General features: G+C 46.0%; 2 long non-coding RNA genes across 5 annotated transcripts in view; one reads left to right on the forward strand and one right to left on the reverse strand.

The window, feature by feature from the left end:
- Window positions 1-8,404, reverse strand: part of LOC306668754 — an 8,436-nt gene extending 32 nt beyond the window's left edge. The window contains exons 1-5 of one of the 4 annotated variants that reach the window (XR_013765966.1): window positions 8,107-8,404; window positions 5,376-6,827; window positions 4,023-4,114; window positions 1,372-1,659; window positions 1-1,192 (exon numbers count right to left, since the gene is read on the reverse strand). The exon at window positions 1-1,192 is cut by the window's left edge and continues 32 nt beyond it. This is a non-coding gene — a long non-coding RNA (uncharacterized lncRNA). Of the gene's footprint in view, window positions 1,193-1,371; window positions 1,660-4,022; window positions 4,115-5,375; window positions 8,075-8,099 lie in introns of those variants that run through there. The other 3 variants (XR_013765967.1, XR_013765968.1, XR_013765969.1) reach the window with 3 other exon arrangements.
- Window positions 8,405-10,527: 2,123 nt separating this feature from the next.
- LOC306668955 lies at window positions 10,528-13,705 on the forward strand. Its single transcript, XR_013765985.1, has 3 exons — window positions 10,528-11,761; window positions 11,909-12,024; window positions 12,794-13,705. It is a non-coding gene; the product is annotated as an uncharacterized lncRNA (long non-coding RNA).
- Window positions 13,706-15,248: the final 1,543 nt, after the last annotated feature.

Here is a 15,248-nt window from a genome sequence, read left to right on the forward strand (position 1 = left end):
TGCCAAGGGTGGGGTTGAAGAATCACCCCTCTGTACATGTGCACAACTCCTCAAGTTCATCCTCTATGCCTGGTGTTGCTCCAAGGGCCCTGGGCACTGGGGACGCGCCAGGAAGCAAACCAGACTGTTCTTACGGGGCTTCCATGAAGTGTTCCCCCTCCAGGAACCTGGATGTTCAGTCTGGGCAGAAGACTGGTGTGGGGTGAGTCCAGGGAGGTGACAGGGACCAGCGCATGGGCAGGGGGCAGTCACTGAAGGGTCTTAACAGGTGGGGGGGTCACACTCAGACTCATGCTTGGAGGGACAGTGCCCTGCTGCCCCCGCAGCACCGCCTGGCTTTGCTGCTTTCCACACGTCCTGCGGGTTTGTCCTCTGCCATGCCGGCCTGCTGGTCTTTGCAGAAACCACCCCACCCCTGACCATAGGCTCCCTGTAGTCAGGATCTGGGTCTGTCTTGCTCATTTTTTTCTTTTAAATATCTTCAGCATCCAGGGCAGTGCCCAGCACCTAGAATGCACAGGAAGTAAGTATTTGTTGGGTTAAAGAAGAAGGAGGGAGTGGATGGATGGTGGGCAGGTGGACGAGAGGGAAGATGGGTGAGCAATGGGTGAATGAATGAACGGAAGCCACCCACAGTGCCTGGAGAGCTGGGAGCCTAAATCTTTACTGCTGCCACCTGGGTCTTAGTGACATGGTGACCACTCCTCTGATCCATCACTTAACGCTTTTCTAATGGGCGCAAGACCTTATGAGTCGTTTGTGGTCTTACTCCCACATACATGTTCATCCTGGTGTCCTCTTGGGTCGATTGCTCATGCCTGCTGGGAGCTCTGTGACTGAGAGGCTTTGGGAGGCAGCTCTGGGCCTGGTGGAGGATGCCACTCTCCATTAGCAATGCCTGCCATGATCCCCTGCAGGAAATGGTGTGTCCTGTGCTTCACCTTTGTGAGCCTTCAGCTCTTGGCCAGCTGTCCCCTGATGCTGTAGTTCCTTTGAATCCTAAAACCGGATTTTCTCAGAGTGGGGAAACTCAGTGCTCCTTGGGACTCGTGCTGGCTTGTAGTGGCAACTTTGCCGCTTCCACCCGGTGTGTGGCTGTGTCTGTCCCTCTCCCATCCTCCTCCTCCTCTCCTTCCATTCTGGCTTCTCGGGGGCTTGATCACAAGCCCCGTGAGGGACCACTTAGCCCCATCTGGAAAATGAAATCGACAAACTCAATAGATTATTTTGTCTCTTGGGTTGAAACCAGAAAGTAAATCAGCTCCCCCAGGGAGAATTTCTCAAAAACGGAGTGTGGAACCAGCTGTTACCAAGTTGCTGGGAGCTACTTACTAAAAAGCAGATTTTTTTCAACTTGCCCTCCTCCTTCACCTCTCAGTAGCCACTGGACGATGGTGTCCTTCAGAGAAGGCAGTGACTGAGGTCTGGTGAGGACAGAGTCAGTTCTCTGGCCTCGTAAAATGAGCTGGGATGGATGGGAGGCTGAAACCGCTGGTCCTCAGCTCTGACCCCCAGTTCCCAGTTTCATTCGGCCAAATCACTTTCCACTTATTTTTAGCCTGGGGCAGTGGAAAGGGCAACTGGCTGGCACTGCAAGATCAATTTCTAGTCTCAGCAAGGCTATGTATAAGCATATGACTCTGGGCTCCATCTTCTCATCTGTAGGGGGTAGGTTAACACCATCAGCAGCATGCCCTTCACTACCAAAACCACCGTCCCCACCACCGTCACTGTCACCATGACCACCATCACAACCACCACCACCATCACCACCACCATCAACATCACCACCACCACCACCATCACCACCACCATCACCATCACCACCATCACCACCACCACCATCACCATCACCACCATCACCACCACCACCATCACCACCATCACCACCACCATCAACACCACCATCACCACCACCATCACCATCACCACCACCACCACCACCGCCATCACCATCACCATCACCACCACCACCACCACCATCACCATCACCACCATCACCATCACCACCACCACCACCATCACCATCACCACCACCACCACCACCATCAACATCACCACCATCACCACCACCACCACCACCACCATCACCATCACCACCATCACCACCACCACCATCACCATCACCACCATCACCACCATCACCATCATCACCATCACCACCATCACCATCACCACCACCACCACCATCACCATCACCACCACCACCACCACCATCAACATCACCACCATCACCACCACCACCACCACCACCATCACCATCACCACCATCACCATCACCACCATCACCACCATCAACATCACCACCACCAACGCCATCACCATCACCATCACCACCACCACCACCACCATCACCATCACCATCACCATCACCACCACCACCATCACCACCACCACCATCACCATCACCACCATCACCACCACCACCACCACCATCACCACCACCACCATCACCATCACCACCATCACCACTATCACCACCACCATCACCACCACCATCACCATCACCACCACCACCACCATCACCATCACCACCATCACCACCATCAACATCACCACCACCACCATCACCACCACCACCACCACCACCATCACCATCATCATGGCCTTCATCACCACCACTCTCATCGTCCTATTCTGAGCCCTGCTCATGGAGCACGTGCTACGTGCCAGCCACCCTGCTGTTCACAGAGCAGGCTTTCCTTCTGAACCCTGGCAGCAGGCCTGTGCAGTGCGCATGTCCGCACTTCCTACTGTTACTACGGTTTTACAGAGGAGCAGACTGAGACTCAGAGACGGGAAGCCCACTTTCCCTGGGAGTGTGAGGGCCGGGGCAAACCCAGGCTGGTTTTGATCACGAGCCGTTCCAGTTTTCTTAAGGCCCATTCCTGCTTCAAAATAAATAAATAAATAAAAATTCTAACTGTCCTTTTAAGTTTTGCCATCTTCCGGGTACAACCAGATTATCTGATGTTTTCTTAAAAGCATGTTTCCTGGTGGAGCCGGCCAGGAGTGATAAGTGATAAATCTAATTTATGGAGCTATTGTTAGGAGACCTTCCTGATTTTGTCCAGGGGAAACTGAGGCTCAGAGATACCTGCCTCATCCATGTCCACCTGTAAAGTTAATCCATCTGGGACACCGGTTTTCTGCTAGGCAGGACAAATTGGCAACCTGCCCCTTGGTTAACTTTCCCTTTGTTTATAGAAGAAATTGAAAAGCTGGGTTTGGATCTGAGTTTAAAATCTTCCCATTTTCTCTACTTTGTGTGGTCTTGGTTGGCTAGTGACCCAACTGTCTGGCTTCAGTGTCTTACCTATAAAATGGTGATCACACTTCCTACCTCATTGTGTGACATTAAGAAGAGTGAGCAAGATCATGTATTCAAAGTACTTGCTTAGTATATAGCTAGCACATGGTAACACGTTCTTGCTACATCACGATTATAATCAAGACTCTGTTGCTAGAAAGAAATATTAATAAACATATATACACATATATTAATATATCCGGTATTAAATTCTTTTCACAACTTTTATTCTCTGAATCCATACTGTCCTAGGAAGAAAAGACCTCAAATATATTGAACTGGGTCCAGAATTCCCCTTTTAGCTCATACTTTAGATTTTCCATGGAATCACGTAGCAAAACATCTCAGGAAGCCCCTGCCTCTGTGTGCAGCTGAGAAATTGACTCCCCCCCCAAGTCAAATTATTAATTAGTCGCCTTATTGACTAATTTCTAAGCACTCAGTCAAATTGAGAAACCAATCCAATTTGGACAGGAGAAGAGTGAAAAGCTTTGGTTCCTCCATTTTTCAATTGGGCGCACTTCATTGTCTAGAGAAAGATACTTGAAAATAGGAACTCGAAGCCTTGCTCGGGCTTGGGAAGTGGGGGGAGGAATTAGGAAGCCATCCTGTCTTATCTTCCTTTCTTCTGCTACCTGATTTCCTTACAATGAAAGAGAGTAAGAAACCCTTTTGCGTTTAAAGGGGCAGAGAAAGAGTTTTCAGGACTTACCTGTGCTAAGGTTAAATATTCTGTATTGAATGCCTCCTGTGCATTAGGTACGATTACTTCCTAGGAATCATTCCTACCTTTGTGCAATTCTCCTGTGTTTTCAAACATGGACATGTCAGGAGTGGGAGGAAGCCGGCCTGGTCATTTTAAAAATCTCTTCTTTTCTAGAACTGCTGGCTTTTAAGGACTCCCCAATCCTTTTGCAAACAACTTTCCTGACAGACTATTGCTGCTATTTCGAAGGTGACAGCTACCGGGTGCAGAAGGACTGAGCTGCTTTCTGACGAGTCCCCCAAGCCTTCGCCTTGGCAGGGGTCTTGAAACTGCCTTTGGTGGGGTGGGAAACAAAGGAAAGACAGCAGTGGATTTGTGGGCCTGGCTGCAAGGGCTGGCACTTTCTCTTTCCTTCTTAGGGAGGATGGAAGAGGCCCTTGAGCTCTGTGGGACAGGCCCTGAGCTCCAGAGAGTCCCCAGAGGAGCAAAGGCCGAGGGTGGCGGGCCGGCTGCCTCCCTGAGAACCCTCTTAGGGGGAAACCAAAACAAACACAGCACAGAGAGTTGGCTTTCCATCTGGGGGGGGCTGCCTGGCACCAGCCCTCCACCCCGAGCATGCTTTTGGTCTGGTTTTATTGGCTAGTGAAAAGAATCATTTACTAGTCAAGAGCCACGCGGTGACAGAGCGATTCAGGTAAATGAGCTCCGGTCCTTATGGGGATGTCCTTCCTCTTTGGAATTTGAGCTTTAGAAAATAAAAACCTCCCTTCCCACTTACTCCCTCCACCCCTCGCCCCTAAGCCTTTTTAAAAGGACTTTTCTTTCCCTTGCTAAATCTCTTTTAAGAAAAAGAGTTCCTTTTCTTTCATACAGAAGGGTCCGCAGAATTAAATTCACCAAAATATCTTAACATCAGGACAACCAGAAAATTCAATGAAATCCAAATGAGGTTCACCAAGACAAAAAAAAAAAAAAAAAAAAAAAAAAAATTAAAAAAAGTTGTTTTTGCCTGGACCCTTAAAAATAGGCACAAATGCACTGAGAGAAATCATCAAAGCACATTTTAATGACTACTTACCTGCTTCAGCCTCCCCCCACCTCCCCACCCCAGATGCTTAAAATGCAGTCACAGTTTAAGCTCGTAGTCCCCGAAATCGCCAGCCATCGCCTGCACAGAAGCAGAGTCCATAGGACCCACGAGCTCACTTTTCCACGGCTTCCCATAATTGATAATCCACTAAGAAGCGAACGATCTCGAAGGCACCAACGGTGTGGAACTATTGAGCCAGGGCTCCTGACAGTGCGACGGGTCTCATAATTCGAATTTGTAACTGAAACTTTCGCAAAGGCGCGACCTACCTGACTGTTCATGTATTTGTAGGCACAACCCCGAGTCGCTGCCTTGATCTGTCCCGGTCCCCTCAACCCCGATCTTCCAACTCTTGGTTCTTGTCTGTATGCCCTTGTCCCTGTCTCCCGGGTCTTTTATGGAGCCACATCCCCAGTGACTCTCAGCTCGCAAGGCCCCTGGGACTCTATGATTCTTATCCTTTCTTGTTAAATAGCCTCCTCACCAAACCAGGAACTTAGTTTCTTCAGAGTCCATCCCTTATGGGGGACAAAAGGCAATGTGTTCATTTCAGGGGGTACCAAACAAAGACCGGCAGAGGCATAAAATACATAGAGAGAAACCAAAGAAGGTAACAGGCTGGTAACCAGTCTAAGGCTGGCCGATGTTTAAATAATGCCTTGCTGTTTAGACGTGAGAAGCTGGAACTCAGGAAATTTGAGGTTCACCCAGGCACTCGGGGCTCCTGAATCTGTTGTCAGTAACGGGGCACAATGGTGTGAACTTCCAGCCGAGCATCAGCTGGGCCTTGAGTTTCCTGGGTTTTTGTTGTATCCTATCACAGTGAAATATTAGATTCTTTTTCCCCAAATATATATCTAATTTCCTTTACTGAGAGCAAAACATATTTTTTCCCACCAACTTATAAGAAAAATACACGTTATCTTTCCCAATAGGGGATCATCTATTATTGGTGTTTTGGAGAGTTTAAAAAAAAAAAAAATGCCCCAAACAATGTTCTAAATCCATTTTATTGTTATTTTCTCAGATGGGAAAAAAAACTGATTTTGATTTATTGTTTCATGTAGATATTATGTAGACGTTCATGTTTGACATTTCCTGAGAAATATTTCTGTCTCTGAGGTCTTTAAAAAAAGCATTTTTAAAAAGACTTTTTTTTTTTTTTTCCCTCCTGTGTGTATGTCTGGTGGCAGATGAGAGGAACCTTTAAGGTTCTTTATGTTTAAGATGTTATTAACTTAAAAGAATTTACTGGGAAACTATGAACTTTATAAAAGACAGACATTTCTTGAGAGTCAATTGCTTTCAATAGTCTTTTTTTTTTTAAGCCATTTTTCTATTCTTTCTTCTTCTAATTACAGAATGTTTTAAATATGAGTAATTATACCTTGACGTATCTCGTGATTTAAAATGGACCTTTGAGAACGACAGTCGAGTGATTTCTGCATTTCGTAGTTCAATAAAATCAAAAGCAGTTAAAAAAAAAAAAGTATACAACTGGATTTGTTGTTCTTTCAAAATCAGTCATAAATATAGACCTTCCCGGAGGGGGTAGTCGGGGTGGGTGAAATTTCAGATTGGAACGAAGTTATAACCCACATCAGGAAAATCGGGCCTTTAATGAGAGAAACGAAAAAGACTTAATCACCCAAACTCCTCCAAAATGACACTTCAAATTACATCAGGGCTCCAAGCGGTAATGCAGAAGGAGAGTCTTTCATCTGAAAAATGAAATACTTAATGATTTCAATGGGTTCCTACCTCCCCAAATTTGAGATCTGCATCACACACACTCAGTGCCTGGATTTCTTTCATGTCTCTAAAATATTCATGCAAACAATTCCTTCTCTTTTCTTCTTCCCTTTTTCTTTCAACTGCAATTTGCCTCCTCCAGAAAAGTTTGGGGGGCGGTGGAGAAGAGCCCCTTGCAGTTAGGAAATACCAATTGGCTTTTCCAAGCTATCTGAGGTTATGAACGTCTCAGTGCGTCAGATCTGCCCGGAGGCAGGAGTTTAAGATCATTTTTCTCAGCTGAGATTTCATGATTGAATATATTTTGTTGAAAGCGGGGGTGGGGGAAGGGAGGAGATTAAAAAAAAATGTAAAAAAAGGTTTCAATGCATAGAGAGTGCCTAATGAACTAGTTAACATTCTTAACTATCAGGAAAGTCGAAACTGTTCATAAATAAACAGTTTTAAACCACCTTTCCCAAATGCAGGCACTCTTCCTTCCAGCTCCTTTTAGCAATTTGGAGTACAGGAGATTAAAGTCTTTTAGAAATTTCCAAGGTCAGACCTCAACTAAAATAGGATTAAGGGGGTAAGGGGTAGGGAAAAGAAATGAAGAGAAAGATTTGATCCCCCACTTCCCCTTCTCCTCCCTGTCTGAGATAAATCGGAAGTTATTGCTCCAAATCCTCCTTTCTCTTGGCCAGTGGCCGCTCTTCAAAAGGTTCTGAAATGGTTTAGAAATTTTCGTACCCCCCCAACTTCTCCCATTGTAAGAAAAACAGGGCAGGAGTGGGGAGGGGTGCTGAAGGTCTGCGGTGCTGGGGTCCCTTCCAGCGGGACTCCAGGGGGCACTGTGGCATTAAGAACTTTGGTCGCCAGCAGCTGCGAGTTGGGTCATTACTGAAAGAAGAGCAATTTTCCAAGTCTTCAACCATTTTCTCTTCAGATGGTCCCAACCAGGGTTATAACAAAGGGAATGAAAAAAAGGGAGACCCATCGCCCCCCACTTCTTTCTGTGTTCCATATGGAATGTTCAATTTCTGCACCGAGGGACGCAGGAGAAGAAATCAGCTCTTCCTCCTGCATCTTTGTAAACACGACTCCCTTTTCCTTCCCTCCCGCCTTCTTTCTCAACCCTCCACATCATGAATGTTTTCCTCTTCGTTTCCCTTCCTTCCACGTCCTCCCTTCCCTCCCTCTTTCCTCCGCTTTGCAATCCCTCCCTGCAAATAAACAGCGACAGAATACCCATGGCATCTTACCAGCTACCTTGTTTGCCTTGGTGCTTGTCTTTCTTTCATTTGATCCATCCTTTTAATCAGTTTTCCTGCATGTCGCTTGCTCCTCTTTCCATTCATCAGTTTTGAGCAGGGATCTGTCTCCCGGTACATTTTAATAGTTCTTAACAGTAATTACGTGGGAACTTCAAAGCAGAACTATTTGTATGCTCTCTCGCTCTCTTTTTCTCTCTCTGTACACACACACACACACACACACACACACACACACACTCCTAACCCTGCTAAATCCAAACAACGACAACAAAATTCTTTTTAAATAGGGCAGAAAATTGAGTTGAAATTAGCACCTGGTATTCTGATTACAAAAAAAAAAAAAAAAATCTCCCCAAATTTCTGGGGGTAAATAATGAAAGGACACTGGCAAAGAAATAAAAGTTTGTAAATTGGTTAGTTTCCACTAAAAATGTTTCAGATCATGCCTAGAAATGTCACCCTTGAAGACCAGGGACCGGGCAGCACTTGGGATGATAAAAGGAGAAGCTGAGAGATACAGGGAGTCAGGATCCGCCGAAAGTGAATCTGTCGCTCCTAATGTGAAGGATTTGGTTCTAGCAAATTCGTGCCTCTGGAAAGGCCATTTGCATGGCAAAGTGCACATATTTTAAATAAGAGTTTAAAATATGAAAAAAAAAAAAAAACCTCCACCCAATTCTGGTTTTGTGTCTGCCTTTAATCAGAATTGGGCCGCCAGGTTCTAAGTGAAAACAAAACAAAACAACAAAAAAACATTCATTCCATAAAATAAAGAGCAGCAAACCTGGGTGTCTCATTGACGAAATGTTTTCCAGGGATCTTGACTTTATTATAAATGAGGTTTTATCTCAGGAACTAAAAATACGGGTAAGGAAGGAAATCAAGGAAGGGGCTGAAAATACAAGGAAATATAAACCAAATCTTCTCCTCGCAGAAAGACCAGGAGCTTGAGGTGCTCCTGAAAGCCAGGGCGAAGCACAAACAGAAGGGACTATTAGAATTCCAGAGGCTTGTTTGGTGTAGAGAATGAGTGTGTGTGTGTGTGTGTGTGAGATTTGTTCATTTCCCACGTTTGTCTAAATCTATGTAGATGATCATTTAGGAAATTTCCTTGTGATGCAAATGGAAAGAGAATATTTGATTTTTGTACGCCATTGACATACCTTTTGAGGAATATTATAAATAAGAACACGTCATTCCTTCCTTTAAAGAAAGCCTCCCTTCCCTCCCCTGTGGGTTTTGGCAACTCTCTAATTCGAAACCTGAGAATTAGAAGCAAAATAAACTGGAGAAGACATTTAGGCGTGGGATTTTCTGTTTTCTCTCTTACGAGAGGCAAAATTATTTAGAAAGGAAAACATGCAGTTTTTTTTTTTTTTTAAATTTTCCTCTGACTTTTAATGGACTACAAAATTGGAACAGCTTGGGAAAAAAGTCATGATTAAATAGAAATGCTTCTTTTCATGTGAAACACATATTAACTCACTTTCAAAATATACCTGCCTGAATTGAGTTCTTGCTCCTTTGGAAATGGAATCCTTCATTTCTGCTTTGCTTTTCTTCTTTTGACTTATTATTATTTTTTGTCTTTGTTAAGTGAGGGTGTTGTAAAATTACCGAGGGTCATAAATCCTTTTTGTAAAAAGGATTTAGGGGTCTAGATTAAGAGTGTGTAAAACTGAAATTCCCAAGAGTTTATTTTATTATTTATTGATATGACTCTACAATACTAATAAGAGTAATAAGAACAGGAACAGCCATTAATAAATACAATTATAAGCTGAGTTCACTTCCCTCAGATTTCTGATCTCGCCTTTAAATATCTAAAACAGAAAAGAAGCGAAAGAGGCTGTATTTCTAAACGTGTATTCCCGATAATATGCAATAATGGGGTATTAACACGGTCAAGAGCACAGGCTCCCGTGCCTGAAGCAATTTCGGCCGCCTTGAAATGGGGGTTTTGGCAGCCTGGGCTAAGCAGGAAGGTGTCTTATAGAAATGGCCAGTAGATGGCACTCCAGCCACTGATTATGCCTCTTGGACCTGATTTTGGTTCTGTTCTTAGTCTTTCTGACTAGGGTGTGGACAGGCACTTGGGGGCTGATTTTGGGTAGTCAACGATACCATCCAGAGACCCAGAGAAGGACGAAACCAGTCAAGTCGAGGAACTGTTTGGTGGTTGGGTTGGACAGCTCTCGAGAACCTTCTTGGAACTAGCAGGGAGAACCACAGAACGTGGTGTGGGTGTATTTTGGCCTGTCACCCTTGAGCACAGAGTGAGCCTATGAAGTTCTAGCATTTTCCAAATCCTTTCAGGCATTCAGGAAAAAAAAAAAAAAAATCTGGTAAATTCTTTGGTTAGTTAGGGTCATGACAACCCCTTCACAGACTTGCTGGCAATGAAAGATATTTTGGGTTCTTTTCAAACATTTTACCTCAAGTGTCTGCTGAAGAGAAATCATAACCATGGAAATGTCCACGGTAGAGGTGCGTTTGAGCACGGGAGTGACATGGCTAGAAGCCGGGGAGGTGACTGACAGAAGGCTATGATGGCTGGATACTGGATGAAGTTGAACATGAGATCTACCATGCACACAGAATCGCAGGATCTGAATCGAACCAACAAGGACTTTCCATTGACCACTTCCCCACGTGAGGCCCGGGAGGGAGTTCTGCTTTAGATGCCAAAATGCTATGACGTCTGGGATCCCCGGCGTTTCAGAATCACGGCTGCAGAGGATCTGAAATTGGAATCGTCCTCCAGATAGGGGTGGTGGGGGCTGGATTTGGCTACCACAACTGTGGAAAAAGGGGAAGGAAAGGAAGTTTTCATTTTCGTGGAGGCTTCAAGGTCTTCATAACACAGCTTCCAAGTGCAGTAAAAACCTCAATGAACTGGATCCCCGCCAATGAGAGCCAAAGAGGCAAATAACCAGGAAATCAGTGGCTATCAGGAATGTATTAACAACAGAAATAACAAAACTTCTTGATGACACATCCTGGAGCTGATATAAACCTGTTCTTTGTCTCCTTTGCATTGCTTGTGGCTCTCAATTTATGCATCACAGAGAAATTTCTTTTCGTTTGCTCACGGTGCTGTTTTAGAACTATGAAATCCGAGGGAGTCTAACCCAAGCCCTCGTTCAAGAAATGAATTTGCTTCAACACAGAGATGATAATTGCTGATGATAGGTCCTTTGTTGGAACCAGAAGCCGTGCTTGGTGCTTCACATATATCATCGTCTTGCTTCATCTTCACGGACATCTGTGAGCAAGTGCTGTTAGCATCCTACTTTACAGATGAGGAAACCAAGTCTCAGAGAGGTTAGGTTATTTGCCCAAGATCACAGAGCCTGAAAGATGCAAAACTAGAGTTCCAAGTTCGAGGAGAGGATATTAAAGCATGGTTTTTAAGCCTATATTTCAAGCAAGAAAGAGTTCTCTGTTCACGAGGACTTGCCACTGAACCAAATTTCTCTTGTCCTTTACTTAAAGCAATGTCCTAGGGAAGAGAGCTGTTCGAGACACTGAACAGTGTAAGTGCAGATTCACTGTCCTGAAGAGATGTCATTTAGGTGGAGCCTGGAGAAATGTGACGTTCTGTATACCAGTGAGTTTGCTCCTCGGGTCTCGCAGAGCAGAAGAACGTGGTAGAGTGCCAGGTAGGTCCAAGCAAACCAAGGGTAAAGTGGAGGTTTCTCCCAGGGCTTGGACTTGGGAGGGAAAGACTCTCCCAATCTTTAAGGCCCTCTGCCATTCTGTCACTTGGCTCTAGTTCTTTGGCGATGGTGGGACAGAAGTACAACTGGAGACCACAGCCAAGCTCAGAGAGCCCTCCTGTGCAGGAATTCCTGCCTTCCATCTTCTCTTCTCACCTGACCTTCACTGTGGCTTTGAAGTCTCATTCTAGGAGGTACGTTTGGGAGCCAAATGTGCTGGTAAAGGCTCTGGGGCAAAGTTAGCTTGCTTGGGGATCTGGCAACAGAGCATGACTCTGTAAGGACAAGTCAATTTTCTTGTTGGGACAACGGCTGGGGAGATTTGGTCTTCTGTGGCCTGGCGGTGGGCTAATGGGTGGACCATGACCGCCTCCATCTTTGCAGTCTGCCCTCAGCCACCCAACTGAGTTGGTGAGGAGGGCGTGACTTCTTTCTGCCTGGACGTGAGCTCCTTCCTCCACTGCTCCCTACGCACGGGCTTCTACCAGCAGCTACTCACAGGGCCTGTGAGATGTGGGGCCAGGTGTGGTGGAGAGGATGAGCAGCCAGGGGCGCTGGTAACGGACCCAGCAGCGCTGGGGCTGGGGCTGGGCTGCTACTGCACAGAGAGAGGCCCTGAATTCAGTCCTTCCTGGGAGGTGCCGGGAGGAAGCAGGAAAGGCCTCATGGAGGGGCAGTCCAGCCCATGCTGGGTAGAGTTCTCCAGGTGAAGAAAACGTGGGAAAACAGGATGTTTAGGTAGAGAGAGGAGAACATGCAGTGGGCAGCGAGATCCTGGAAACAGCAGAGAAGCCAACCGCAGTGACAAAGGAGCAGGCAAGGATTCTGGGAGCCACACGGAGGTGTCCACTCATTATTATCCAGTTGGCAGTGCGGAGCTAGCGGAGGATTTAGGGCAAGGGTTGACTCAAGCAACTCCAGTGCTGGTGCAATAGGTTTGGAGCATCACACATTTTCTTACAGAGCATGATCTCTCCAAAGTACAGATGCCATCTCCACCAACAGCTGCTGCCATCCGGGACTCTAAGATGCAAACACGGAAGACAGAGAAAATGAAGAGCTTCTGGTCAGAGCCCAGTTGTAACCATCAAACCAAAGCAGTGCAGGAGGGCCAGGATGCCCATCCGGACGCTGCACACAGCAGGAAGAAATAAAACAAACCCAATGAAACTCTAGCTCAGGGACTGCTCTCCCTTCTATTTTTGGGATGGGGAAGCTAGTTGCAGGGAGAAATGATTCTTGGCAGTTTGCAGAGAGCAGCCTACATTGGCGAAAGAAACGCTTTTAAAGAGAGATTATTTTTATTCCGTCTCCCAAAGTGGATCTGACCCAGCGCACCTCTTTTTCACAAAGGGAAAACATCTTGCATGTTGTGGCTGCGTTCTTGCCGTCAGGCTGTCCTTCCCCAGTGGAAATAATTGGGGGAGAAAGAACTGGGAGCAGGGGCTTTGATGTTTGGGGGAGGAGGGGACCTTTTCAGCAAATGTCCGTGGCAGACGCAGCGATTGAGAGAGGCACATCCGTTTTGGAAAATGCCTGCTAATTAAATGAATGTTTTCAGCTAGAAAGCATGTCTGAGCCGTTAAGATACATCCCCGACCAAGTTGGAAGGAATGCTTCAGATGTTGGCCTGAAATGGACAGTTCTGGGACTTTTTCATATTCCTTGGCCTCCTCCAGCCTCAGATACTTCCTCTCATTCATTCATTCGCTCATTCAAAAATACCTGTGCTGGGTGCTGGGTGTTTAGTATGCACCCAGTCATCCAGTTCCCTGCTTTTGTGGGAACTGATGTCCTAGAAGACAAGACAGATCTTTATGAAGGGTTCTTTTGTGTCAAACATTTCTTCTCAGTAAACATGAATCAAGAAGCAATAAACTGGATCTTTAAAGACTGACATACCCGGATCCTAGTCCGGTCTTTCCTGTGTATTAGCTGTGTGACCTCAAACAATTGCTTCACTTCTTCCAGCCTGTCTCCCTATAGGTACTGGTCATAAAACAGTACCTATCTTTTAGGCTGAGGATGAGTATTAAATGAGATACTACGTGGAAAGTGTACAGTCCACACCATGAACTTGGCACGTGCAGCTTACGTTTATTATCGAGGATGAGAGCCTCAAAATAGCTTTAGAAGGTAAGTTCATGCTCCTTGTTAAAAAAAAAAAAAAAATCCATCAGATTCTTCCCTGAAATAAATAGCAGAGATCCCTACTAGGCCAACTCCGCCTACGTAGTAGGAAACTTTGCAAGTGACTTCCAGCTCTACGGAACTTGCGTAGGAAGAGAGGATCTATTGACTCATTAGGCTGAAAAGTCTGGGGTAGAGCTGTCTTCACACAGAGTTGGGTCCCAAGCTTCAAACCAGACCATCAACCTCTGGTTCTCACTTCTCAGCTCCTCTTCTTCTGCGTGGGATCATCCTTAGCCTCTTGCTAGATGGCCTCCAGCACCTCCAGACTTACCTCTTCTGAGGAAGGACAGCTATTTGTTCAGAGTTCCAGGCGAGGCTTGGGATTGACTCTTATTGGCTGGCCTGGGCCACGTGCTCAATCCAAATAGCTTTGGGGAGAGTACCCTTCTCTTATTGGCTGGCCTGGGCCACGTGCTCAATCCAAATAGCTTTGGGGAGAGTACCCTTCTCTTATTGGCTGGCCTGGGCCACGTGCTCACTCCAAATAGCTTTGGGGAGAGTACCCTTCTCTTATTGGCTGGCCTGGGCCACGTGCTCAATCCAAATAGCTTTGGGGAGAGTACCCTTCTCTTATTGGCTGGCCTGGGCCACGTGCTCAATCTGAACAGCTTGTGAGATGACCCACCCTATTCTCTGAGCTGTGGAGGGGAGGTAGTGTCAACTCCAGCCGAGTTGATGCTGCACTGAGTCACCTGCACTGAGGCTCAGAGAGGAGGACCTAGGTTTGATTGCTTAAAGACGGAATCCCAGATTGCCAAGGCCAAAAGATGTTGACCTGACTCTACCCCAGAGGGCGTTACGTTGTAGAGTAACTTCCTTTTCCTTCGTGGGTGTGTCTGTGTGTCTGTCTACTGTGTGTGTGTGTTCATCTATAGTTATTTATGGTATGTGAATATGCATTTTCCCCCATAGTGGGAAACTTGCTTTGTTCACTTAACAAATATTATCATGGTACCTCAGTACAAAAACTTTTATTTTAAATAAGAATTTTAAAACTCAGAGGGTCCTAGAACTTATTTACAGATGGGGAGACTGGGGCCCCAAGTTCAGAGGGTCTTGCTCCAGGTCACACAGTAATGGCTCCTCTGACCCTTGAGCTAGATTGCCTTCCCTTTCAGCTCTTTTCCAGTGACCTCAGTGAGCTCTGGGAGACAGGGGTTCAGGAGGAGTCATGCATGTAAAATATAGAGGGCGAGGTGAGGAAAGCTAGATTTTTCTTTTGAAG

Source organism: Sciurus vulgaris (genome assembly GCF_902686455.1).
Source record: "Sciurus vulgaris genome assembly, chromosome: 8".
NCBI classification, from domain to species: Eukaryota; Metazoa; Chordata; class Mammalia; order Rodentia; family Sciuridae; genus Sciurus; species Sciurus vulgaris.